This window comes from Tamandua tetradactyla, chromosome 14 (assembly GCF_023851605.1).
Source record: "Tamandua tetradactyla isolate mTamTet1 chromosome 14, mTamTet1.pri, whole genome shotgun sequence".
Classification (NCBI taxonomy): Eukaryota; Metazoa; Chordata; class Mammalia; order Pilosa; family Myrmecophagidae; genus Tamandua; species Tamandua tetradactyla.
The window spans coordinates 90,498,667-90,525,499 of NC_135340.1; the positions used below are offsets into that span (position 1 = coordinate 90,498,667).

Genomic DNA, 26,833 nt, shown 5'->3' on the forward strand with positions numbered 1-26,833 from the left:
AAAAACTATTTCTTGAAAAAATAATGAATAAAAATTTTCTACATTTGGTGAAAAACGTAAATGTACAGTTTCAAAAATGGTCAACAAACCCTGAAAAGGATAAATATGAACAAAACCATTCCCAAGAAAACCACAGTCAAACTTCTGAAAACCAAATTTTGAATATAGCTATATTACATACAGGTAAATAATGGTTCAAATAACATCTGACTTCTCATTAGAGGCCAGAATACAGTGAACATCTTTGAAATGATGGAAGAAAAAGTAAAAAACTGTCATCCTAAATTTCTATACCCAATGAAAAATATATACCTAGAAGAATTTGTTGGCAACAGACCTGCACTATAAGAAATGCTAAGGGAAATTCTTCGGGCTGAAGGAAAATGCTATCCAGTTGAAATTCCTATCTTTTAGAAATAATGAAGGGCAATGGAAATGGAATTTTTTCCCTTTTATATCTTTAAAGTTTTTTAAAACTTTAAATGATGTTTTGAAGCAAAATTTTTAACATTGTCCTGTGAGGTGTTATGTCAATGTTTTGCCTGTGATAACTATAGCATACAGGATGGGGAGGACAGAAAATGAACTACCAGTTTACTAAATTTCTACATTTTGCACATAGTGATATAATATCAACTCTAAGTAGACTCTGAAAAGTTAAGACTGTATATCATAATCCTAGAGCAGCTATTAACAAAATGAGTAAATTAAAATGGAGTTCTAAAATGTATCCAAATATTTCTGAAGAAGAAAGGAAAGAAGGAATAGAAGAACAAAACATATAGGGGAAAATAGAAAATAAATAATGAAATGGTAGACCTAAACCCATCATGTAAATAATCACATTGAGTGTAATATATATATGCTCCAGTTAAAATACGCAGATTGCCAGAACAAATAATAAGAAAGGCCTGACTATATGCTATCTCCGTGAGATTCATTTTCAATATCAAGACACAACCTATATCAATATAGGTTGAAAGTAAATGTATGAAAAAGATATATTATGCAAATAGTATCAGAAGGCTGGAGGAACTCTATTGATATCGGGTGAAGTAGACTTAGAGATACAGTGTATTAGTAGAGATGAGGTGTGCAGAATGATAAGAGTCAAGTCAGTAGGAAGATAATCACATTAAATGCAATGTATGAACTCTAGTTAAAATGCACAGATTGTCATGAAGTATATGTGCCTAATAATAGAGCTTCAAAATACATGAAGCAAAAAGTAACAGAATTAAAGAGAGAAATAAACAATTCCATCTCATTTATGGATATTCTTAAACCTCTATCTCAACAACTGATAGATCAACCAGAAAAAAAAAAAAATCAGTAAAGTCCTAGATGATATGAACAATAACACTATTAACCACCTTGACCTTAATTTATAGATCACTACATCCAACAACTGAAGAATGGACACATTCTTTTCTAGCATGCTTAGTATGTTCAACAAGATAAACTATACTCTGGGCCGTAACACAATCTCAGTAAATTTAAAGAGATTGATATCATTTGAAGTATATTTTCTGACAACAGTGGAATAAAATAAAATAAAATAGGAAATCAATAAATCAATCACAAAGGAAATTAGTAAATATTTTTAACTGAATGATATTGAAAATATAGCCAGAAAAGCCCTCTTAGAGGAAAATTTATACCTTTAACTAGAAGCTTTATGCAATGCATTTTCTCTGAATATGATGCAATTAAGGTAGAAATCAGTAGCAAAAAGATAAATTTAAAATCCCTATACATTTAGAAATTGAGACACACAGCAAATTCGTCATAGAATAAATCATGCTTTTTTTTTAAGTAGAAAGAAAATTTATTAGGTACACATGTGAGGAGGAAGATGTGGGCACTCTCACAAGAAAAGAGAGATGAGAGGCCCCCTACACTGTGGGCAACCAAATCACACATTTTTAAAACTTAAAATAGCAAAGTAATGAAAATATTACGTATAAAAATTTGAGGGCTATAGCTTGTTTGGGCTTGCTAAAGCTACCAGAATGCAATATACCAGAAGTGGACTAGCTTTTGACAATGGGAATTTATTAGCTTACAAGTTTGCAGTTCTGAGTCCTCAAAAATGTCCCAATTAAGGCATCAACAGGATGATACCTTCTCTGAAGAAAGGCTGCTGGCATCCAGGGTTCCTCTGTCAGATAGCAAGGCATGTGGCTGGCATCTGCTGGTCCTTTACTCCTAGCTTTTGATGCTTTCAGCTCTCTCTGGGTGTTTCTCTCTCTATATATATATATCCTCATAAAGGACTCCAGTAAAGGATTAAGACCCACCATGAGTTGGGTGTGTCATCTCAATTGAAGCAGCTTAATCAAAAGGTCCCACCCATAACAGGTCTGCACCCACATGAATGGATTATAAGAACATGGCCTTTTCTGGAGTATGTAAAGCTTCAAACTGGCACACAGCCAAAGTAAACTCATAAGAAAAACATGGAGCCTTAATATTTATATTAGAAAAGAATGAAATGTATGTATTAATAAGTTGAACATTTAAGTGAAGAACTTTAGAAGCAATCACATTAATCTAAGGAAAGGAGAAAGGAAGGTTATCATAAAAATAATTAGCTGAGCCCAGCTCTGCAAGTGAAGTCATTGCCCTCCCCGCTATGTGGCACGTGACATCCAGGGGTGGAAGTCTCCCTGGTGGCGTGGGAAATGGCTTCCAGATATGAGTCTGGCCCTGGCACCATGGGATCGACAATGCGATCCTAACTTTTGGTTAGGGTGATGGGGAAAGGAGATGTAACAAATGAAGTGTCAGTGGCTGAGAGAGTTCAGATAGAGTTGAGAAGCTACTCTGGAGGTCACACTTAACTCAAGCTTCAGTTCAATATTGCTGCCTATCATGACTTTCCAGACCCCAACGAGTGCCATTCCAGCTGGTCCTGGAGAACCTGTAGGGCAATATATGGGATTCTACTGGGGTTCTATGTACTAGGGTAGCTTTCCGGAGGCCTATGGCCTCCAAATGGGTCCCTGGACTAGATAGGTTCTGAAACCTAAAGGGGCCTCCAGATGGATCCCTGGACCAGATAGATCCTGAAACTTAGAGGGTCTGGCCTCTCCAGAACATCAGTTAGTTCTGTCTCCCTACCCCATATTGTTGACAGTGCCTTCCAATATGAGAGGGTCAGAGTGGGCATCTCCCAGATACCACAGAGAAATAGGAGAAAGATCGAGGGTGATGGTGGAGTTGTGCAGAGAAGGTGGGGTTTAGCAGACGAGTGTGACTGCTGAATCAATTATACTGATGTTTCTTTTGGTCTCCAGTATCTTGGAGCAGCTGGAAGTGAAGGCCTAGAATTGTGGAGTTCTGACCCATGCCAGGCTTGAAGTCTGTTCTGCAGCTGGTGGTTGTGCTTTGCTTTGAAATTTATTGCTTTTTCGTATATATGTTATTTTTCACACACAAAAAAAGTCAATTGTGATAATGAAATATTTATTCCTTCTAGCCTCCAATGTTCTGGAGCAGCTAGAAGGAAAAATCTGTGATGATAATATGGTAACCCATGACAAACTCTGAAATCTATCCTGTAACTGCTTGTTGAAAAGTACTTTGAAAACTATTGCTTTTTTCTTTCGTTGCTTTGTATATATGTTATATTTTACAATAAAAAAGATAATTAGAAAATACATTGGAGAGTATCAGCAAAGCAAAAATTAGTTAATGAAAACTAATAAAATAAGCAACCTCTGGTTGGATTGATCAAGAAAAAAAGAAGCCCAGTGAATAACAGAAGCAATGAAGAAAAGGAGGATTTGACTACCAATTGAAGATGAATTATAAAATTAAAAGTATACTGAGAACAACTTTATATAGCTGCAGTTGAAAGCTTAAATGACTTGAACAAATTCCTAGAAAACTATATTTTACCAAACCAACTCAAGAGTAAATAGAAAGCCTGAACCATTCTTTAACCATTAAAGAAATTGAATTAGTTATTTAAAATATTTCTACCAAACAAGGACTAATTCATTTCAGTCTTCAACTATTCCAGAGAGAGAAAAAGTGGGACTTCTTTCCAATTCCTTCTTTAAGGCCAGTATATCCTTGATAACAAAACCAGACAAGATAGGCACAAGAGAAAAGAAATCAGAGCACAATCTGCCTCTTGAATTTAGATGCTAAAATTCTAAATAAAATATTAATAAATTTAAAAAGTGAATTATTTTTTAGAAAACAAAAGTGTAAAACAGGCAAAACTAATATTATATTTTTACAGGCCCATATGATTTTTTTAAAAAACTTTTTTAAGCAAGGAAATGAAAAAAACAGAATTAGCATTAGTGGTTCTGTTGGTAGAGAGGTAGGATATGAGGTAGTAGATAAAGTGGTATTGGTATTGTCCTAGCTTGCAAGCTGCCGGAATGCAATTGCCAGAATGCGATATACCAGAAACAGAATGGCTTTTAAGAAGGGAAGTTTACTACGTTGCTAGTTTATAGTTCTGAAGTCATGAAAATGTCCAAATTAAATCAAGTCTATAAAAATGTCCAATCTAAAGCATCTAGGGAAAGATACCTTGGTTCAAGAAGGCCAGTGACCCTCAGGGTTTCTCTCTGAGCTGGAAAGACACGTGGTGAGATCTGCTAGCTTTCTCTTTGACGGCTTCCCCGGCGCTCTGTCTGTTCTATTGTCTCTGCCAGTTCTGGTAGCTCTCATGGCTCTCTAGCTTTTTCCAAAATAGTTCCCTCTTAAGGAATTCCAGTAAGCAACACCACCTTGAATGGGTGGAAACAAATCTCCATAGAAGCCATCTAATCAAAGGTTACCACCCACACGTGGGTGGGTCACATCTCCATGGGAACAATAAAAAGATTCCACCCCGCAATATTGAATGAAGATGAAAGGATATGGCTTTTCTGGGGTATATAATAGGTTTAAACCAGCATGGGTATCATTCTAGATTTGTTATTATACTTTTAATTAAAAACTAAAGCCACAGTCCTCTTGGAATTTACAGTCTAGTGGATAGTTCAATTCAGGCAAGCAGCCGGACAAATGCAATATAATGTTTAAAGATTATGATGAGTCCCAGACAAGGTGCTGAGGCTTACAGGAACCCTACAAGAGGTGATGTTTAAGCTAAGCCCTGAAGGATAAGTAATCATTAGCTCCAGAAAGATTAAGAGAAAAATCAGCCTCAGCAAAGGTTAAAGTCTGAGTAAAGGTGGGGAAAAGTGAGGTGACTGTTAACTGGTAAGAGCTCTGGCTGGAGACTGAATCAAGAATCAGCTCATGAAGGACGCTTAGTGATTAGCTGACAGTTGCCTCAGCTTTTGCCCTGTGGAATCTTGCTTGTCTCTCAGGTTTCAAATTTAAGGAAAGAATATACTTATTGTGCTGCTATATACTGGAAAATAATGACCTGTATTTTATGTAGATCCATGGTAATTAATTTGCCAATTGAAGCAGGAAGACCTAGATCTCAAATTCTCTACATATCATTCTGCCGTTTTTTTACCAATGAAAGAGTTACTTACTTTGTTTATAAAATATTTATGCCTCACCTATTTCCCAAGAAGAATGGAAGTTTGTTGGGGAACAGGCTGTTTACATAGTTTTGAAGTTCCTCCCTACAAATACCTATTTAAAAGTGAAAAATTAACTCTCTAGTGGAAAAGCTGACATATAACGCCCTATCGAGTGATCAACTTAAGCGTCATCAGTAGCAGCATCAGAACTGTCCGCCCTCGCTGGGTGGTAACGAGAAGGACGCAGCGTCACTTCTGTGGTATTTCTGACGAAGCCATAATCCGATTCTAAGCATTAGGAAACATGAGACATTCCCAAATTGTAGGGAGTTCTTTAAAATAAGGTATAGTTTTCAAATTTCAAAATCATAAAAGTTCAAGGAGCCGTTGAAGGATTTTCCTAGACTGGCGAAGACTAAAGGGATATAGCAACTCATTGCAGTATGATTCTGAACTGGATCATTATTGAGACAATAGTGAATCCAGAAGGTAATTTGAAGATTAGATGGTAATGAAGAATATTAATCTCCTGATTTTGATGGATGTGTTGTGATTATGTAGGATGTCCCTGTTGGAAACATATACAAAAGTATTCAGTTGTAATGGGGCATTATGTGAGCAATTGATTCTCACAACATTAAGGAAGAAAGTTCTTTGAACTATCCTTGAAACTATTCTAAAATTTGAGATTACGTCTACTCGTAAACATGTATATATGCCTTAAAGAGGTACAGAAATAAAAAGTTCTAGAAACCTGTAATGAGTTGATAAAAGTTACATGATTTCCATCAGCTATATATATTGACCTCAGTTGCTGAAACTGAATAATTTACATATCAGGCCTCTTGTCTCAGGACTTAAATATGACCTTGAACTTTAAAAGATTACCTTATTGGGGAAGTTATTATTCTTATGAAAGTAAAGTAAGTTTCCATTACAGACTATGTACCTATAGATATACACTTGAACACACTTAAAATCTTTGAAGAAGAAATTTTAAATCAATTCTTTAACTCAAATTATGAACGGTCTTCAAAAGGGATGATGCTGTTCTATGTACATGCTCCAATTTGAGCACAACAGTGTGTTATCATTTACCATAGAGGTTCAGGAAAATGGGCAAGCCCAGTCCCCAGATAGGACATCTTTTGTAGAGAGGTACTTTGAAACCTAAGTGCTCTGTATTGGAAAATTCATTTTCTAGCTGCAGAGAGAAGACTACAAATAAAAGATACAAAGGCCATCATCAACAGTGCAAGGGAGTAATGACTCTATCCCTTTGTGTCTAACAAGTCTATAGGCACAGAGTTTGGTAGCTGCTGTTTGGAAGAACGAGCAAAAGCCTATGATAATGAAAGCTAGTGAGGGTAAGAGTCATACACATATACATGTTTGCACACACTCAGAGTGATGAGAGAATGGAAGAGTGAAACTACAAGATAGGCAGGAAGAGATCAAGGAAAGGAGCTGAGGAAGGAAATGGAATGGAGAGGGAAAGAATACAAGTGGGTCAGGTGTGAGGAGTGGGTGAAAATTAGCAAGATTAATTTCCCAGTACCCTGTAATAATACAGTTTCACTGCCTGCCCTCCTGAAGCTTACATCACATCGTCATGCTAGTATTCAGCTATATAGCAGCACATCAAGCAGGAGGCCTTCTGGCTTTTTCAGGAAATGAAAGAAAACATAACACCAGACATTAAATTGGTCATACACACAGCTAAATTTCTGTTTCTATGCCCTTTTCCACTCCTCCTGGGGTTTTATGAGATGTGGAAAATTAGACTGAAAACACTCTTTTTTAGTTGGCTTTCACTCATTCTCACCTGTGAAAGCAGTCTGTTCAGAGAGGAAAGGGCAGCAGTATTAGATATCATTAACACCTCTGACTGCAGCAAATGAAGATCTTAATATAGACCACACTTTAATATGTAGGACCGTCCTTGAAAACTAACTTGCTTGCTTTTGAATCTTGACAATATAGTTTAACAAATTCCTTTTTAACAACATAGTTTAACAAATGTGCTTTTAGTTTGGCAGTTTCTTATAAACTCCTAAGTATTTACATGAACAACAATGATCTTAACAGTCTCATTCATGAAGAACTAAAATCTCTCAACAATGTACAAATCCATCAACAGGTAAATTGATAAACAAATTATGGTGTATCCACCAATGGACTAATACTTAGCATTCAAAAGGAATGAACTACTGATATATTCAACAATATGGATGAATATAAGAACACTATTCAAGAATGGTGGCCCTCTCCTGTCCCTCCCTCACCTCAGGTGTAAATGACAGGAAGAAATAACAATAATTTAAGATTCAAAAAAATGGAATAAAACAGATTCAGAAGTCTACCTATTGTTTGATTCCAGTTATTTGAAGTTCTAGAAAATGCAAATTAATTTATACTGGCAGAACACAGATCACTGGTTGCCTAGAGCCAGTATGTAGAGGAGAACATTGACTTCAGAGGGGCACAAGAAAACTTTTGGGGTGATAAAAATATTCTGTATCTTTATTGTGATGGTTGTTACATAGATGCATATATTCATCAAAACTCATCAAAGTGTACCTTTAAATAGGTGCAGTTTACAATAAAATTATTTTTTTAATGTGCTTTTGTGAATGTGGCAAAAATGTTATCAATTGGTGGATCTGGGTGAAGGGTATATGGATTCACTGTATACTGTTCATTTTCTTCTGAAGATCTGACATTTTTCAAAATAAAAAGTTGGGGGAAATATGCTTTTGTCTTTATGCAGAAGGCCCCTTTGGCTTTTGACATTTTAAACTGAGTGGTATTTTAGTTTTGCCCTAGAGTTAGAGGGGGAAAAAAGAGTACTCTCTACAGAAAGCAGCAATGTAAAGACACCAGTTGAATTGAGGAGAAAAGACAGGGCCTACGGACTGCAGCATCTTCATAGGCTCTTTTTTTTTTACACGGACAGGCACCAGGAAACAAACCCAGCTCTTCAGTATGGCAGGCTAGAACTCTGCCACTGGGCCACCATTGCCCACCCTTCATAGGCTTTTGTATCCATTTTTTCAAGCTATTATACTGCTGCCTCCCTAACTCTGTGTCCAGCTGGGAATAAAATTGAAGGAAGGCTATTGGTTTTCTTTCCTCATAGACTTTCTTTCTTTTTTAACTTCTTATTTTGAAATTATTACAAAGACAAGACAAGACAGTTGCAAAAATAATACAAATCCCATATAGAGAATTCCAGCGTACCTTAACCCCCCTCCCCAGATACCCATATCTACAATTTTTAATATTTTGTTACCTTTGCTGTTTCCTTTTCCTTCCTTCCCTCCTACCTTCCTTCCTTTTTTCTGTGTCTCCTCCATCATCTATCTTCTGAGCATATGAGAGCACATTGCACACATCCTTCAACACATGATATACTTCACATGTCCATTTCCTACGAACAAGAATATTTGCTTATGTAATCCCCTTAAGTACAGTTAAGAAATTCAAGAAATTTAACATTGATATAAAGCTTTACATTCTATATTCTATTTTCCCCTTATGTCTCAGTAATGTCCTCTTTGAGCTTTTTCACCTTTATTTTTAGATCCCATCCAGAATCGTGTATAGCATTTAATTGTCATTATCTATTTAGATTGTCTTTTATTTTCAGCTGTATAAACATATATATGGCAGAACTCTTCCAATTCCAACCCCTCCTAAGCATACCATTTATTATTAATGGGATTAATCACATTTAGTATATTGTGGTACCCTTCCCACCATCCATTACTGGAAATTTCCCTTTACCCCAAGCAAGAACCCTACACTCATTTCATATTAACTCCCCACTGCCCTTTCCCCCCACCTCTAGTAACCCATGCTCTACTTTTCATCCCTGTGAGTTTGCATATTCTCTGATACTTTCTTTGTGGTTACCATGGGGCCTGAATTTAGCATCCTAATCTATAACAGTTTTATTTTCTTTGATACCAACTTAGCTTAAATAGCATGCATAAATTATCTTCCTGTACTTCTCCATTCCCCCACCTTTATGGAGTTCTTGTCAGAAATTACATACTTTACAAGTCAAAAAAACCTCTGATTTATCACTATACTTTATGTATTTTCCTTTTATATACTGTAGGAAGTAAATAGTGGAGTTACAAATAAAAAATACAAATACAAAATACAATAGTATTAATGTTTAAATTTACCCATGTGATTATCTTTACTGGAAATCTTTGTTTCTTCATGTTGTTTAAGTCTATTATCTAGTGTTCTTTCCCTTCAGCATGCACAACTCTCTTTAGCATTTCTTATAGAACTGACCTATTGGTGATAAACTCCCTCAGCTTTTGATTATCTGGGAATGTCTTCATCTCTCCCTCATTTTTGAAGCACAGTTGTGCCAGATACAGAATTCTTGGTTGGCAGTTTTTTCTTTCAGCACAACCCTATTGCCTCCATGGTTTCTTATGAGAAATAGACACTTATTCTTATTGAAGCTCCCTTATATGTGACATGTTGCTTCTCTCTTGTACCTCTCAGATTCTGTCTTTACTTCGACATTTAACAGTTTTATTACAATGTGATGCCATGTGGGTGTGTTTAAGTTTATCCTGTTTGGAGTTCTTTGAACATCTTGGAGGGGTATATGTATGCCTTTTGTTAAATTGTGAACTTTTCAGCCATGATTTCTCTGAATTTTGGCTCTGCTCTTTTCCTTCTTTTGTCTCCTTCTGGGACTTCAAAATGTGTATGTTGGCCCACTTGATTGTATCCCACAGGTTTCTCAGACTTTGTTCACTTTTATTCATTGTTTCCTCTTTCCAGCCCTCACACTAAATGATTTCAATTGTCTTGTCTTCAATTGGTTCTCTCTTCTGCCAGCTCCAATCTTCTGTTGAATCCCTTTTAGGAATTTTTAGTTTCTGTTTCTGTGTTCTTCAGCACTGGGTGATTCCCTTCCTTAATTTCCATCTCTCTGTTAATATTCTCTTTGTGTTCATCTATCATTTTCTTTATCTCTTTGAGCAAATTTAGGACCATTTTTTAAAGTCTATGTTTGGTATGTCCCAGTTCTGGTCCTCTTCATTGATGATTTCTAAAGCTTTACTATTCTCCTTTGTCTGGACCATCACTTCTTGTTTCTTTGTATATTTTGTAATCTTTTGTTGAAACCTGGACATTTTTATTTTAATATATTATTATTGGAATTTAGATTCTGCGGCATCTGTGCCTTTAGCTCGTATCCATCTAGAGTTATGCCAGAGCTTTCCTTCAATGCCAGGAACTAATAATAAAATCTTTTTATAATAATAAAAAAAATAAAAGAAGGCAAAAAAAGAAAATACCTTTCCCAGACTTTGCAGATAGACTTGTGCATTGCTTTTCTTCAGCGTTTATCTATACAATGAGTTTAGCGACCAGCCCCAAGCAAAAGTGTAGAGGCTGCCCTAATTCTTTCTGAGCATGCATCTTATCTTAGACTCTAGGAATTACCCCCTTTACATGGGTATGAATGTACCTTCTTCCCTAGGAGAGTTTCCTCACAGTCTTGAGCAATGCAACGAATGTCCTCCAGCCAGCATATTGTGGCAAGACTCATTTTTTAAAAATGCACACCATTCATATCATTTTCTTGCTTGAAATTTTCATTGGTTTACCCAATACGTTCAAGATTAAGAGCCTTAATAAAACATACTCTTTAAGAAAACATGCCAGTCCTTTGTGTTCTGACAGTATCATTTTCCTCTGTTCTGGCTACATCCACCAATATGCAACTGTCTGAATTTCCACACTCTCTCATGCCTTCTTTCATGTTGTCCACTCTTATAGACTCTCCTGACACATACCATCAGCAGCCTGCCGAGCTAAGTTCTTCTCTTCCTGTGAGACTCAGCTCAGACTTTATCTCTTCCAAGCAATATTTCTAGCACCAGTCATCGCACAGTGCCATACATTTACTTCTACAGTTGTGCTTATCACGCAATTCTAATTATACTTTAGTTAACTAGGAACTTTTAAGGTCAGGACTTTGTCTTTCATCTTTACCCATTGTGTTTACCAAGGACATAGGATAGGACATAGTTGACAAAAATTAATTTAGTAAATGAATTAAAAAATTTGCAACCTAATGTGTTTTGTGTGTGAGAATTACCTGTCACTTCAATTACAGGTGAAATGTAGATGCCAGTGCATTTCCCTTTTTATATGATTTCTGTTTCATTTTCTACATATGCTTCTTTAAACTGAAGATGTTCCTCTGGAATGTTGATCTCCTTTCTATAAAGTAGATAGCATGGCTCAGTGATTACCAGTAACATCTCTCTCCTCATGGGTGTCTTCTTAACCTGCCTAAAGAGATCAAAGCAAAATTCAGCTCCTATTTCTGCATAAGAAAAATGTAAAAATACATATGAGAAAATATTATATATCTGTTTGTTCCTGAAGTTCAACCTTTAAAACTTTCAGAGATTCTTTTGCTGAATATGAAACATCAACTTTAGGGTAGCTATTGCAATGGGAAACAATGTTTAATGATGCATTAGACTGGATGAGCCTGGATATTCATTTACCTAATATGGTCACTTGTTGAAGTGTTCTGGAAAGTGGTAATAAAATTTCCCTCACATTTGTTTAGTGCTTTATAATTTTTAAGCATTTTCACACGTCATCTTGATTAAGCCTCTACATTATAGTATGGTAGTTAAGTGCACAGACTCAGAAATGGCCACTGTTGAAATCCTGACTATGCTATAATTGAACCTCTGTGAACTTCTCTTTCTTAACTGGAAATAGGAATAACAATATTGCTACTCCATGGGAATGTGTGGAGGTTCAATGAGATGATCCAAGTGACACTGTGTTAGCATGTGTCATGGTCAGGTTCATATGTCAACTTGGCCAAGTGGTGGTACCTGTTTGTCCGGTTGGGCAAGTGCTGGCCTGTCTGTTGCGATGAAGACATTTCATAGAATTAAATCATGATCACGTCAGTTGCATCCACAGCTGATTCCATTTGTCATCAGCCAAGGGGAGTGTCTTCTGCAATAAGTGATACTTAATCTAATTACTGGAAGCCTTTTAAGGAGGATTCAGAAGAGACAGGCTCTCTTCCTGCTTTAGCCAGTGAGCCTCTCCTGTGGAGTTTGTCCAGACCCTCCATTGAAATCATCGACTTTACGTCCTGCCCTGCAGGTTTTGCACTCTACGTTCCCACGGTTGCGTGAGACACTTTTATAAATTTCAATTTTGCGAGTGTTTTCTGTTGATTCTGTTTCTCTAGAGAACCCTAACTAATACAACTTGGTACCAGGAATGGTTCTTAAGAAACAGAATCTAAAAATGGGTTTTTATGAATGGTTTTCTACTCTGACTGGACACAAAGGCACTAAAAAGTCTGATTCCCATAATCAGAATGATACTCCCAATCCATGGAATGAGTTGGCAAAAGAGGTAGTGAAAATATCACCATTTGATTCTCCTAATGCTTCATTTGTACGAAACCAGGCTCGGGGGTGGGGGGTAATGTTTTTTGTTGTTTTTTTTTTATACATGGGCAGGCACCGGGAATCAAATCCAGGTCCTCTGGCATGGCAGGCAAGTGAGCCACCGTGGCCCGCCCGGGGGTAATGTTTTTGACACCTTTGTGGAGTTTTGTTTAAATAAGAGGTGTAGAGATGTTGGCTGGTTGTTGTTAGATACACTGGATACATTAAGGAGTGAAAGGGATGGGCTTAAGGCTTCAAACGAGAAGCTTAAGCACTGTCTGACAGATATAGAAGTTTCTATGAGTATTCTAAAGGAAAATCTTATTTCCTGTAGCCATAGACTTGAGATCTCTGAAAATCAGACTCAGAAGCTTGTTAGAGTAGCAACTTTATACACGTAAAATGAAATCTCAGTGTTGCATGGTATCTGCTGTTAAAGTGAGGGCATTCATTGGAAAGTAGTGGCACCCTGAAAAATGGGATGGTGACATATGGATTGATAATGATATTGGGAGTGAGGTTGAAACCCTAGGTCTTGCTGAGTCTTCTCTAGATAACCTTCTAATAGTCTGGCCTGAGGACATAGCCACCTCACCTCCAGCCTGCCTTGAGGAGTTGGCCACCCAACCTCCTCCTCAAGGGATTAGCCCTAGAGTGATTAATCCTGTTTTACCAGATGAAACTGCAAATGAATGCCCTAAAGCAAATGGCTTGGAAGATATTTCTAATTCTTTTCATGACCCACCCCCACCATCCTTCATTTCTTCCAGACCTAATACTAGACTAAAGTCCCAACAGGCCCCTAAAGGTGAGGTACAAAGTATCATACATGAGGAGGTACATTATACTCCAAAAGAACTCTGTGAGTTTTCCAGTTTATATAAACACAAATCAGGGGAATATGTGTGGTGATGGATTTTAAGGGTATGGGGTAATGGTGGGAGGAATATAAGGCTGCATCAGGCTGAATTTATTGATGTGGGTCCACTAAGCAGAGATTCTGCATTCAATGTTACGGCTCGAGGGGTTAGAGAAGGCATTAACAGTTTGTTTGGATGGTTGGTTGAAACATGGATCAAAAGGTGACTGACATTACCTGAGGTTGAAATGCCAGAACTGCCCTAGTATAATGTAGATGAAGGGATCCAGAGGCTTAGAGAGATTGGAATGTTAGAGTGAATTTATCATGCAAAGCCTGCTCTTACACCCCAGGAATGTCTGGAAGATGCAGCTTTTACCAGACCAGTGAGAAATAAATTTGTGATACTAGCACCATCATCCCTGAAGAGCTCTGTAGTTGCACTTCTCTATAAGTCAGATATTACTGTAGGAACTGCTGTCATTGAGCTGGAATCCTTAAACACAATGGGGATGACTGGATCCTGAGTTGGCAGAAGTCAGGTGGCAGCACTTAATCGCCAAAGACAGGGTAGACATGGCTATTATAATAGCAAACTGAAAGCAGGTGTCAAAATTGTATGACTTGCAAAGATTTGTGTCATTGGCTAGTAAATCCTGGGGTACCTAGAAATACAATGGATATGCAGTCTACTAAATTCTTGTTGGAGGCATATAAACAAGAGTTCTAGGTCAAGTGAACAGAAGTCTAACCTGAATTACTAAAGTACAAAGTCATGGCCCCATAATCAATTTCCAGACTTAAGTCTGTTTACAGACCCAGATCCCCTTGAATGAAAGGGAAACCAGGTCCCTTTGGGGGAGTACCCTGTTATGCTGCCACAAATTTATACTGTTAATCTTCCTCCAAGCATTCCCCAAGGAGACCAACAGCCTTTTACCAGGGTAACTGTGCATTGGGGAAAAGGAAATGATCAGATATTTCATGGATTATTAGACACTGGTTCAGAGTGACATTAATTCCAGGGGACCCAAAATGTCACTCTGGTCCACCAGTCAGAGTGGGGGCTCATGGAGGCCAGGTGATCAGTGGAGCTTTAGTTCAGGTCCATCTCACAGTGGGTCCAGTGGGCTCCAGACCCATTCTGTAGTTATTTCCCCAGTTCCAGAATGTATAATTGGAATAGACATACTGAGCAACTGGCATAATCCCCACATTGGTTCTCTAACTCATGCAGTGAGGGCTATTATGGTGGGAAAGGCCAAGTGGAAGCCACTAGAACTGCCTGTACCTAGCAAAATAGTAAATCAGAAGCAATACTGGATTCCTGGAGGGATTGCAGAGATTACTGCCACTCTTAAGGACTTCAAGGATGCAGGGGTGGTAATTCCCACCACATCCCCATTCAGCTCTCCTATTTAGCCTGTTCAAAAAAACAGATGGGTCTTGGAGGATGACAGTAGATTATCATGAGCTCAACCAGTGATAACTCCAGTTGCAGCTGCTGTTCCAGATGTAGTATCATTGCTTGAGCAAATCAGTACATCCCCTGGTATGTGGTATGCAGCTATTGATCTGACAAATGCTTTTTTCTCAATAGCTGTTAGTAAGGACCACCAGATACAGTTTGCTTTCAGCTGGCAAGGTCAGCAATATACTTTCACTGTCCTACCTCAGGGGTATATCAACTCTCCAGCCCTGTGTCATAGTCTTGTCCACAGGGACCTTGATCATTTCTCCCTCCCACAAGACATCACACTGGTCCATTATATTGATGGTATCATGTTGATTGGACCTAGTGAGCAAGAAGTAGCAACTACTCTAGAGTTACTGGTAAGACATTTGCGTATCAGAGGATAGGAGATAAATCCAACAAAAATACAGGGGCCTTCCACCTCAGTAAAATTTCTAGGTGTCCAGTGGTGTGGGGCATGTCGAGATATCCCTTCTAAGGTGAAGGATAAGTTGCTGCATCTGGCCCCTCCCACAACCAAAAAAGAGGCACAATGCCTAGTTGGTCTTTTTGGATTTTGGTGACAACATATTCCTCATTTGGGTGTGCTACTCCGGCCCATTTATTGAGTGACCAGAAAAGCTGCTAATTTTGAGTGGGGACCTGAACAAGAGGAGGCTCTGCGACAAGTCCAGGCTGCTGTACAAGCTGCTCTGCCACTTGGGCTGTATGACACAGCAGATTCAATTGTGCTGGAAGTGTCAGTGGCAAATAGAGATCCTGTCTGGAGCCTTTGGCAGGCCCCTGTAGGAGAATCACAATGCAGACCATTAGGATTTTGGAGAAAGCCTTACCATCTGCTGCAGATAACTACTCTTCTTTTGAGAAACAACTTTTGGCCTGCTCCTGGGCCTTAGTAGAGACTGAACGCTTGACCATGGGCCACCAAGTTACCATGAGACCTGAGTTGCCATGAGATCATGAGCTGGGTGTTGTCTGACCCACCAAGCCATAAAGTTGGGCATGCACAGCAGCACTCTATTGTAAAGTGAAAATGGTATATACGAGATAGGGCCAGAGAAGATCCTGAAGGCACAAGTAAGTGACATGAGGAAGTGGCCCAAATGCCCATGGTCTCTGCTCCTGCCACATTACCTTCTCTTTCCCAGACCAGAGCTATGGCTTCTTGGGGAGTCCCTTCCAGTGAATTGACTGAGGAAGAGAAAACTCAGGCCTGGTTTACAGATGGTTCAGCACGATATGCAGGGATCACCCAAAAGTGGATAGCTGCAGCACTGCAGCCCTTTCTGTGGTGTCCTTGAAGGACAGTTGTGAAGGGAAATCCTCCCAGTGGGCAGAACTTCGAGCAGTGCACCTGCTTGTTCATTTTGCTTGGAAGGAGAACTGGCCAGAGGTGTATTTGTATACTGACTCATGGGCTGTTGCTAATGGTTTGGCTGGATGGTCAGGGGCTTGGAAAGACCATAATTGGAAAATTCGTGACAATGTGTGGACAGACCTTTCTGAGTGGCCTAAAAACGTGAACATATTTGTGTCCCATGTGAATGCACACCAGAGGGTGACTTCAGCAGAGGAAGATTTTAATAATCAAATGGATAAGATGACCCGTTCTGTGGATAGCAGTCAGTCTCTTTCCCCGGCAACCCCTGTCATTGCCCAATGGGCTCATGAACAAAGTAGTCCTCGTGGTAGGGATGGTGGTTATGCATGGGCTCAGCAACATGGTCTTCCACTCACAAAGGCTGACCTGGCTACAGCCACTGCTGAGTGCCCAATCTGCCAGCAGCAGAGACCCACAGTTAGCCCCCATATGGCACCATTCCCTGAGGTGACTAGCCAGCTGCATGGTGGCAGGTTGATTACATTGGACCACTCCCTTCATGGAAGGGACAGTGATTTGTTCTAACTGGAATAGACACATACTCTGGATATGGGTTTGCTTTCCCTGCATGCAGTGCTTCTGCCAAAACTGCAATCCGTGGGCTTATAGAATGCCTTATCCATCATCATGGTATTCCACACAGCATTGCTTCTGATCAGGGAACACACTTCATTGCAAATGAAGTGTGGGAATGCGTACATGCTCATGGAATTTTCTGGTCTTACCATGTTTCCCATTATCCATAAGCAGCTGGATTGATAGAATGGTGGAATGGCCTTATGAAAAGTCAATTACGGTGCCAACTAGATGGCAATATCTTGAAGGGTTGGGGTAATGTTCTCCAGGAGGCTGTATATGCTCTGAATCAGTGTCGATGTATGGTGCTGTTTCTCCCATAGCCAGGATCCATGGGTCCAGGAACCAAGGGGTGGAAATAGGAGTGGTACCACTCACTGTTACCCCTAGTGATCCACTAGGAAAATTTTTGCTTTCTATCTGTGCAACCCTGAGCTCTGCTGGTCTACAGGTTTTAGATCCAAAATGGGGAGTACTTCCTCCAGGAGAAACAACAATGATTCCATTGAACTGGAAGTTAAGATTGCTACCTGGTCACTTTGGGCTACTTATGCCACTGGATCAACAAACCAAGAAGGGGATTACATTATTGTCTGGGGTGATTGACCCTGACTATCAGGGGGAAGTAGGACTGCAACTACATAATGGGGGTAAAGAAGAGTTTTCTTGGAATATAGGAGATCCCCTAGGGCGTCTATTAGTACTACCATGCCCTGTGATTAAAATCAATGAAAAACTGCAACAACCAAATCCAGGCAGGACTACCAATGGCTCTAAAACTTCAGGAATGAAGGTTTGGGTCACCCCACCAGGGAAAGAACCATGGCTGGCTGAAGTGCTTGCTGAAGGTAAAGGGAACATGGAATGGGTAGTGGAAGAAGGTAGTGATAAATATGAACTTCGACCATGTGATCAATTACAGAAACGAGAATTGTAATGCTGTTTTATTCCTGTTATACTATTTAAGTTGTAAGATATCAAGTTTAAGAATGAATATTACCCAAGGACTTGCACCCTATTCTGGAGAGATTTAATGTGTTTCCAGTTATATGCAGGACAGTTGAGTATTGTTAGGTGAAAGAAAAAATGTGTGTTTTGTTTTTATTTGGAAATTCATATGGTTTAAGGTGATATGTATAGCTGCCACACTGAGAAGAGGTGGACTGTCATTGTCAAGTTCATGTGTCAACTTGGGCAAGTGGTGGTACCTGTTTGGTTGGATATGTGCTGGCCTGTCTCTTGCAATGAGGACATTTCATATAATTAAATCATGATCACGTCAGCTGCATCCACAGCTGATTCCATTTGTAATCAACCAAGGAGAGTGTCTTCTGCCCTGAGTGATGCTTAATCTAATTACTGGAAGCCTTCTAAGGAGAATTCAGAAGAGACAGGCTCTCTTCCTGCTTCACCCGGTGAGCCTCTCCTGTGTAGTTCATCCAGACCCTCCATTGGAATCATTGGCTTCACAGCCTGCCCTGCGGATTTTGGACTCTGCATTCCCACGGTTACATGAGACACTTTTATAAATTTTATATTTGCAAGTGTTTCCTGATGATTGTGTTTTTCTAGAGAACCCTAACAAATACACAACAGAAGCCCTATAGGACTATGCATAGATTTCTCAGTAGAAACCATCGAGGCAAGAAGGCACTGATACGATGTATTTAAGATTCTCATAAGGAAAAACTGCCAACCAAGAATTCTATATCCAGCAAAATTGTTATTCAAAAATGAGGGGCAAATTAAAACATTTTCAGACCAAAAATCACTGAGAGAAATTGTGACCAGGACACCAGCTCTGCAGGAAATACTAAAGGGAACACTAGAAACAGATAGGAAAAGACATGAGAGAGAGGTGTGAAAAGGAGTGCAGAGATGAAGACTATCAGAAAAGGTAAAAAGAAAAATTACATATGACATATAAAATCCAAAAGGCAAAATGGCAAAAGAAAGTACTGCCCTTACAGTAATAACACTATACGTTAATAGATTAAACTCCCCAATCATAAGACATAGACTGGACCATCAGCACTACCATAGCAACAGCAGAGATAAATAATGGGGTGAGGGATAAGAGTTAAGGGGAAGTTTAGATTTCCTGTTTGGTGAGGGTGTGTTTTTGGTTATCTTTCCCTTGGAAATAATGAAATTATCTAAAATTGAGATTGTTGATGGACTGTGGACTTTGACCATTATACATGATACCTAATGAATGCAGTTGGCCAAAGCATGCACTGACTGAGAAGTAGATTGGTGAACAATGGTGTATACGTATAATCAAATACTGTGCTACTACAAAACGGAACAAAGTCATGAGGCATTCAGCAATATGAGTGAACCTATGGGACATTTGATGAGGCAAAATAAACTAGAAATGAAAGAGTAATTATTGTATGGTGTGCTTTAGAAAATGCTTATAAGACAACCAGGGCCTGGATTGCAAGCTCTTACAGAAGACATGTTTAACCCAGAGTGGTAATTATTATTTCTGGATTTTGAGAGGCTGTTTTAATATGTGTAATCTGGCATTTAGAAATACGAATGAAGCCCATTAGGTTGGGATTATGGTAATTCAGAACACAAGAGTAAGGAAGACATTGCCTGTATTTTAGAACTTCACCTATTCTTTGAGACCAAACAAAGAAAGGTTTATTTTGTCTGGAACCTAAATTTACTGTAGCATATAATCTAACTCAGCCTGTCTGGATAGCTCATTTGAACAATTGAAAGGCAGGAAGCCCAGAATAAGGGCGAGTGTCTTTAATTCTCTATAGCTTTATATAATGCCTAGATACATCTAGAATATAATAAGCAGATAATCAAAAATATTGGCAAAGTCCCTTGAGGGATGGGAGGGAAAATATGGAACTATTAAACTTTACCATCAAAGAATCCTCTGATCCTATGTCAAACATTAGGGACCCCCAAATAAATAGGCCAAGCCCTTAATCTTGAGGCTTACTCTTTTGAAGCTTATGTAGTAGGTACTGAAGAATCTTAGCCTACCTGTAGGTATGCCTAAGAGTTACTTCTGGCGGATCTCTTTTGTTGCTCAGATGTGGCCTCACTCTCTCTAAGTCCAACTCTGCAAGTGAAATCATTGCCCTCCCTCCTACATGGGACGTGACATGCAGGGATGGAAGTTTCCCTGACAGCATAGGAGAGGACTCTCAGGAATGAGTCCAGCCCTGGCACTGTAGGATCAACGATTCCATCCTGACCAAAAGGGGGAAAGAAGTGTAACAAATAAGGTATCAGTGGCTGAGAGAGTCCAACTAGAATTGAGAGACTACTTTGGAGGTCACTGTTATGCATGCTTCAGTTAGACATTGCTACCTATCATAAGTTGCCTACCCCCAACCAAAACCATTCCAGCCAATCATAGAGAACACCTAGGGCAATATATAAGATCCTACAAAGGTTCCATGCACTAGAGTAACTTTCCAGAAACCTTCAACCCCAAGATGGGTCCCTGGACCAGATAAGTCCTAAAACCTAGAGAGCCCAGCCTCTGCAGAACATCAGATAGTTCCATCTCCCTACCCCATATTAGGTAAAGTTCTGAAATACAGGCAATGTCTTCCTTTCCCCTGTATTCTGAATTACCTTAATCCTGACCTGACGGGCTTCATTCTTATTTCTAAATACCAGGTTATACATATATAAAGCAGCCTCTCAAAATCCAGAAATAACAATTACCACTCTGGACTAAATGTGACCGCTATGAAAGGTTATAGTCTAGACCCCAGTTTTTTTATAAGCATTTTCTAAAGGAGGCCATACAATATTTGCTCTATTTCTGGCTTATTTTGCCTCACCAAATGTCCCACAGATTCATTCACATTGTTGTATGCCTCACGACTTTGTTCCTTTTTTTAGCAGCACAGTGTTTGATCATATGTATATACTATCATTCACCAATCTACTTCTCAGTCCACCTCCATTTACTGGGCCTCATGTATAATGTTCAAAGTCAACAATCCATCAGCACTCTGATTTTTAAATAATTTCATTGTTCGCTAGAGAAATAAGCACACCTTCACCAAATAGAAAATCCAAACCTCACCCTATCTCTTGTCCCTCCCCCCATTATGTACCCTCATATTACTGCAGTACTGTTAAACATAACCCAAAGCATGCAGTAGCAGTTTTCCCCCATACCCTGAAATTATATAAAAGATTTATACTTTTGTAGTAGTTCATGAAAGTACCTTTTTTATATTTGTAGTGTTAATTGGTGGGACACATAAGTCTATAAAACCCTTCCAGTCATTTTAATAGAATGGCTACTCTTTTTAAAAAAAATAATGGAACGTTACAAGTGCTGAAGAGGATGGAGAGAAATAAGAAAACTCATTAATTGCTGGTAATGATGTAAATTGGTAAGCCACTGAGGGTGATAATTTGGCAGTTTCTCAGAAAGTTAAATATAGAATTGCCATATAACCCAGTAATCCCATTATAGCTATATACCCAAAAAGACTTGAAAGCAGGGACTCAAACAGAAATTTTCACCTAGATGTTCATAGCGGCATTATTCATAATTGCCAAAAGATGGAAGCAACCTAAGTGTCCATCAAGCAATGAATGAATAAACAAAATATGGTATATACATATATACAATGGAATATTATTCAGCATTAAAAAGGAATGAAATTTTGAAACATGCAACATGGAAGAACCTTGAAGACATCATGTTGAATGAAATAAACCAAACACAAAAGGACAAATATTATATGATATCACTGATATTTTTATCAGACAAAGGTGGTGGCTTCTCTGCCCAGTACACTCAGTTGGTCAATTTCTGAGACGCTGGGACTTCACAGAGAGAATGTGTTGATTGCTAGACTTGAAACAGGAGCTCAGATGACTTATTGACCCCAGAATCTCTCTCCCTGAACTTCAGTAAATTCTGAGAGTTTTATAGTATTAAAAGATGGGTATGTTTTAGTTTACAGGCGGACCACAGTAACTCAGCAGGCAGAGTTCTCGCCTGCCTTGCCAGAGACCCAGGTTCGATTTCCGGTGCCTGCCCATGCCAAAAAAAAAGATGGGCATATTTTAGAATAATGAGCACAGTGGTTCCAGATGACATAATTAGAGGTGGTCTAATTATTTAGTATGCATAGCTTGGTTACATGCTTAATCACAAAACATGTAAGAAAATGATGGCCTTAAGCCCCTCATGTTGTGGCTTGCTCTTATGAAACTTATTTCTATAGTGGGAAAGCTAAGCCTACTTATAATTATGCCTGAGAGTTACTTTTGGAGAACTGCTTTTGTTGCTCATACGTGACCTCTCTGTCTAAGCCCAGCTCTGCAAGGAAAATCATTACCTTTACTTGGGATATGATATCCAAGAGTGAGTCTCCCTGGCAACGTGGGATATGGCTCCCAGGGACAAGCATTGCCTTAGCACTGTGGGATTGACAATGCCTTCCTGACCATAAGGGGGAAAAGAAATGTAACAAAATAAGGTATCTGTGGCTCAGAGAGTTCAAATAGAGTCAAGAGGCTATTCTGGAGGCTACTGTTATGCAAGCTTCAGCTAGATGTTGGTCATTGCTACAGTTTGCCAAACCTCAACCGACATCATTCTTGTTAACCCTAAAGAACACCCAGGGCTCTATCTGAGATCCTTCAGAAGTTGCACATGCTAAATTTACTTTTCAGAAACATAAAACCTTCAGATGTTTGCTAGGCCAGATAGGTCTTAAAACCCAAAGGTGCCAGTCTCTTCAAGAATATCAACTGGTGCCATCCCCCTATTCTATATTATCAACAGCCCTTTCCAACATGAAAAAGTTAGAATGGGCATAACCCAAATGTCCCTAAAGATTGGTAGAAAGATCAAAGGAGAAGGAGTTGTAACAGAGAAACTAGGATTAACAAATGAGTATGAGTGCTAAATTATATCAATATTTCTCTTTTTAATGTCCTGTCTTGGAACAGCTAGAAGGAAAAACTTGAGATTGTGGAACTGTAACCCATACCAAACATTGAAATCTGTTCTATAACTACTTGTTAAAATGTACTTGGAAATTTATTGCTTTTTTGTGTATATGTTATATTTCACAATAAAAAAAAGAAAATGGCTGCCTTAATATGTTGATGGGCATAATTTTTAGTATTATAATGAAGTATAGATGACTTAAAGGTTAAAGTCTAAGCTACTCCACATGTCAGGCATGCCATTTTGGTTAGATCCAGCTTTGGTTCTCAAGACAATTTTTGAATTGGGGTGGGTTAGATCTGAACTGACGCAAAGTCCTTCATTAATGAGTGTTAAGGGCTGTCTTTAGTGATTATAAGACTCCAAAGTCTAAAAACTGGATAAAATGAGTACAAGTGTGGATAGTCACAAGGTTTTTATAGTCATAAAGGCACAAGATAAAGGCTATCCAACCATTATCAGAGATCAACGTAGCTGGATTTCTGTTTAGTTATTTCAGGTATTCCCTCAGACTACTCTCATATGCCAGAAAGTGAAAAATAAGAAATTTCTTTATAATGATTTGGTAATCATTACCATCCCTTAAATCCTAATTTAAGTATAAGGAGATGATATATAGGTAAAATACTTAAGCATCTGGCATTGTAGAGAAACCTAATAAATGTTTGTTTTCATCTTCCTGCCCTGTAAGTCTGGTTCATTATGTAACTTTTTCTTGAAATCTTAAAATTGCCATTTTAAACATAAGCAGTTACACTGAACTGTATTAAATAATTTCAGAGAAAGTAATGATGAGTGAATCCAACTCCCCACAGTACAGTGCCTTTGGAATTCTTATGTCTGTATTTCTTTTGCTTCCAGAATTAGTGTTACATACTGCTACTATCAGACCTGCCTCACCACTTTGCTTATTTATATTGTTCTTTCTGTTCTCTTATAAGCCAAGAAACCATAGCTTTTAAAATTGTTTATAAAATCAGAATCTGTAGGGTCTGGATGAAAGAAAACCTGAGGGTGAGAAGAGTATATCACTCTGCTCCCTTGGACAAGTATGTAACAGATACTCAAATGTTAGAATAAATAAATAAATGATATTAATTTTGGTATGTCAGAAGTCTTTTTTATTCCTTTTTGATTCTCAATTGTGTATTTTAATAAAAGATACAATTACTAGATAAATCCTTCTAGATAGATGAAAGCTTGCTAAATACACATATACATACATTCATACACAGGGTTTTATTTGAAGTATTTCATGATGAAAAGCAGAATGAGGTTCTTGAAAAAAAATATGAAAATTTGTGAGAATCAAGAACCCTGGCATTACCAGGAAATGTATTATTTAACATTCTTTCTGTAACATACAAAAGGAAAAGAAATCCATGTCTTTAGGGGATTTGTTAAGTTAATTTTAAAATGTGGCAGATTGAACAGATAAATTTAAATTTTCTGTGTCTTCTGGCCCCACAAATGTTAAAGTAAATAAAGTTATAAACCCACAAAGAAAAAAAAAAAAAGGAAAGCAAATATTATTTAATTGGGAAAGCACAATTGAAAGGCAATTGCCTGCAAGCTAAAACCTAAACAAGCAGGAGAAGGAGAGCCAAAAATTACCACTTATTTGTCCTCCAACCTGAAAGAGAAAGAATTCAAAGGAAACAGAAATCAGGCAAGAAACAAAAGAAAGTCTTTAAAAATTATATCACAGAGAAGATATTACATGCATGAAACAACAAGATACTATAAAAACAAAACATACAGGGAACCCAAAAGAGCTCATAAAAATTAAAAATATAGTTGGTAAAATAAAATCTCAGTAGAAGGACTGAAAAATAAAATTAAGGAAGTCTCCAAAGAAGCAGGACAAAAGAAAAGAGATGGAATGTAAGGAAAAAATATAAGAAAATTAGAGACCCAGTCCAGATCCAAAGTCCAACAAAAATGAATAGGAAGAAACCAGCAAAGAAGTAATTCATGAAATTTTCCCAGAAATGAAACACATGCAGAGGCCACTGAGTTTTAACGGTGTAAATGAAAGCACAAGAAATCAAGGATAAGATGTTCCTAAAGGTTTCCAGAGAGAATTGATGCAAATGTTCTAAGAAATGATCATGATGGTAAATATGCAACTATGTGATGATATTGTGATTACTGATTGTGTATGTAGAACGGAATGAGCATATATTAAGAATGTTTGTGTTTCTTTCTTGTAATTTTTTTTAATTAATAAAAAAAATTTTTTTGAAAGTTTCCAGAGAGGACAAAATAGGTCATATACAAAAATATTGGGAGTTAAGATTAAATTAGAAATCAGTGGAGCAGTCATTCAAAACTCTGAAGGAAAATAAGTTCCTACCAACAATTCTGTTATCCAGCCAAAGAGTCAAGTGTAAGGATGGAATAGAGATCTTTTCAGGCACATGGAGTCTCAAAATTTTTCTTTCTGAGCACTTACAAAGTTTCTGGAATATATCCTACTGGAAAATAAGGGAATTATGTAGGGGGAAGGATCCAGAAATAAGTGACTAACACAGAGAAGAGGTAAAAGGAGTTCTTAGGGCGTTCTCAAGATGAGCGCTGTGTTGGAAACCTGTATGTAACCAGTACAGAACAGAGCAGGAAGAATGTCTCCATTTGCGTGGAGTGGGGGTTAGGGAAGTGGGGGGGGGCAGGGGGGTGCAAATCAATAATCCCAAATGTATTGAACTTCTTGAGAGGAAATTTCACTTTAATCAAAAAGAATGAGGATGAATTAATGATACATAAATAGTAAGTCCAGCAAATGAAAGAAAAAAATTATCTCAGTAAAACCAAAACTTTGAACTAAAATCTAAATACAGTCATTAGCTTAGCTGTGAATAATGTTTGCATAGTCATAATGGAAGAAAGAATATACTGTGCAGTGAGCAGTACAGTGAACCAGTCACCCTTGTTCTCCTCTTTCCAAGTGCGTGGTAGGGTGGCATGTCCTGATTCCCTTGTGTTTGGGTTGGACTGTGACTGGTTCTGGTCAATAAATTGTAAGCAAAGGTGGTATGTATCAGTTACAGATTGAGTATTTAATGTTGATGCAAGACTTTCCAAAGGTCTATTTTCCCTTCTGCCACTGTGAAAGGCTCTAGCCACTAGACACATATAGCTATTTAAATTTAAATTAGTTAAAATTAGTAACAGGTATAGGTCAGTGCATATTGGGCATTTCTATCATCCAAGGAATTTCTGTTGGGCAGTGCTACTCTAGGTGGTGGCTGCTTTGTCACCTGGGTTCCTGAGTAAGGACAACAGTAATGCAAAGCAGTACACCCGTCCAGCCTCTGGTGGACATGTCATTTGAATGGAAATAAAGCTTTGTGGTTTGAAGTCACTGAAATTTCTGAGGGATTTTTCAGTGCAGCATAATCTTTTAGTAGTAATTGGAGCACATCTGCAGAAATAACTTATGGTCACCAGTGTTCAGCAAAGCTGTTCTCAGAAAAGTGATGTTCAAGGAAAGTCAAAATTAAATAAAGAGAGAGAGGGAATGGAGGGACAATTTGCTTGTGTTATAAAGAGCCTCATTTCAGATCCAAGTAATCGTTTATTCCTCTAGCTTTTGGTAGAACTGATGC

General features: G+C 38.2%; 1 protein-coding gene across 9 annotated transcripts in view; it reads left to right on the plus strand.

Moving 5' to 3' along the window:
- The window catches only part of SCAPER (S-phase cyclin A associated protein in the ER), a 678,157-nt gene that overhangs the window by 529,842 nt on the left and 121,482 nt on the right, over positions 1 to 26,833 (plus strand). The gene's annotated exons all lie outside the window — the stretch shown is intronic.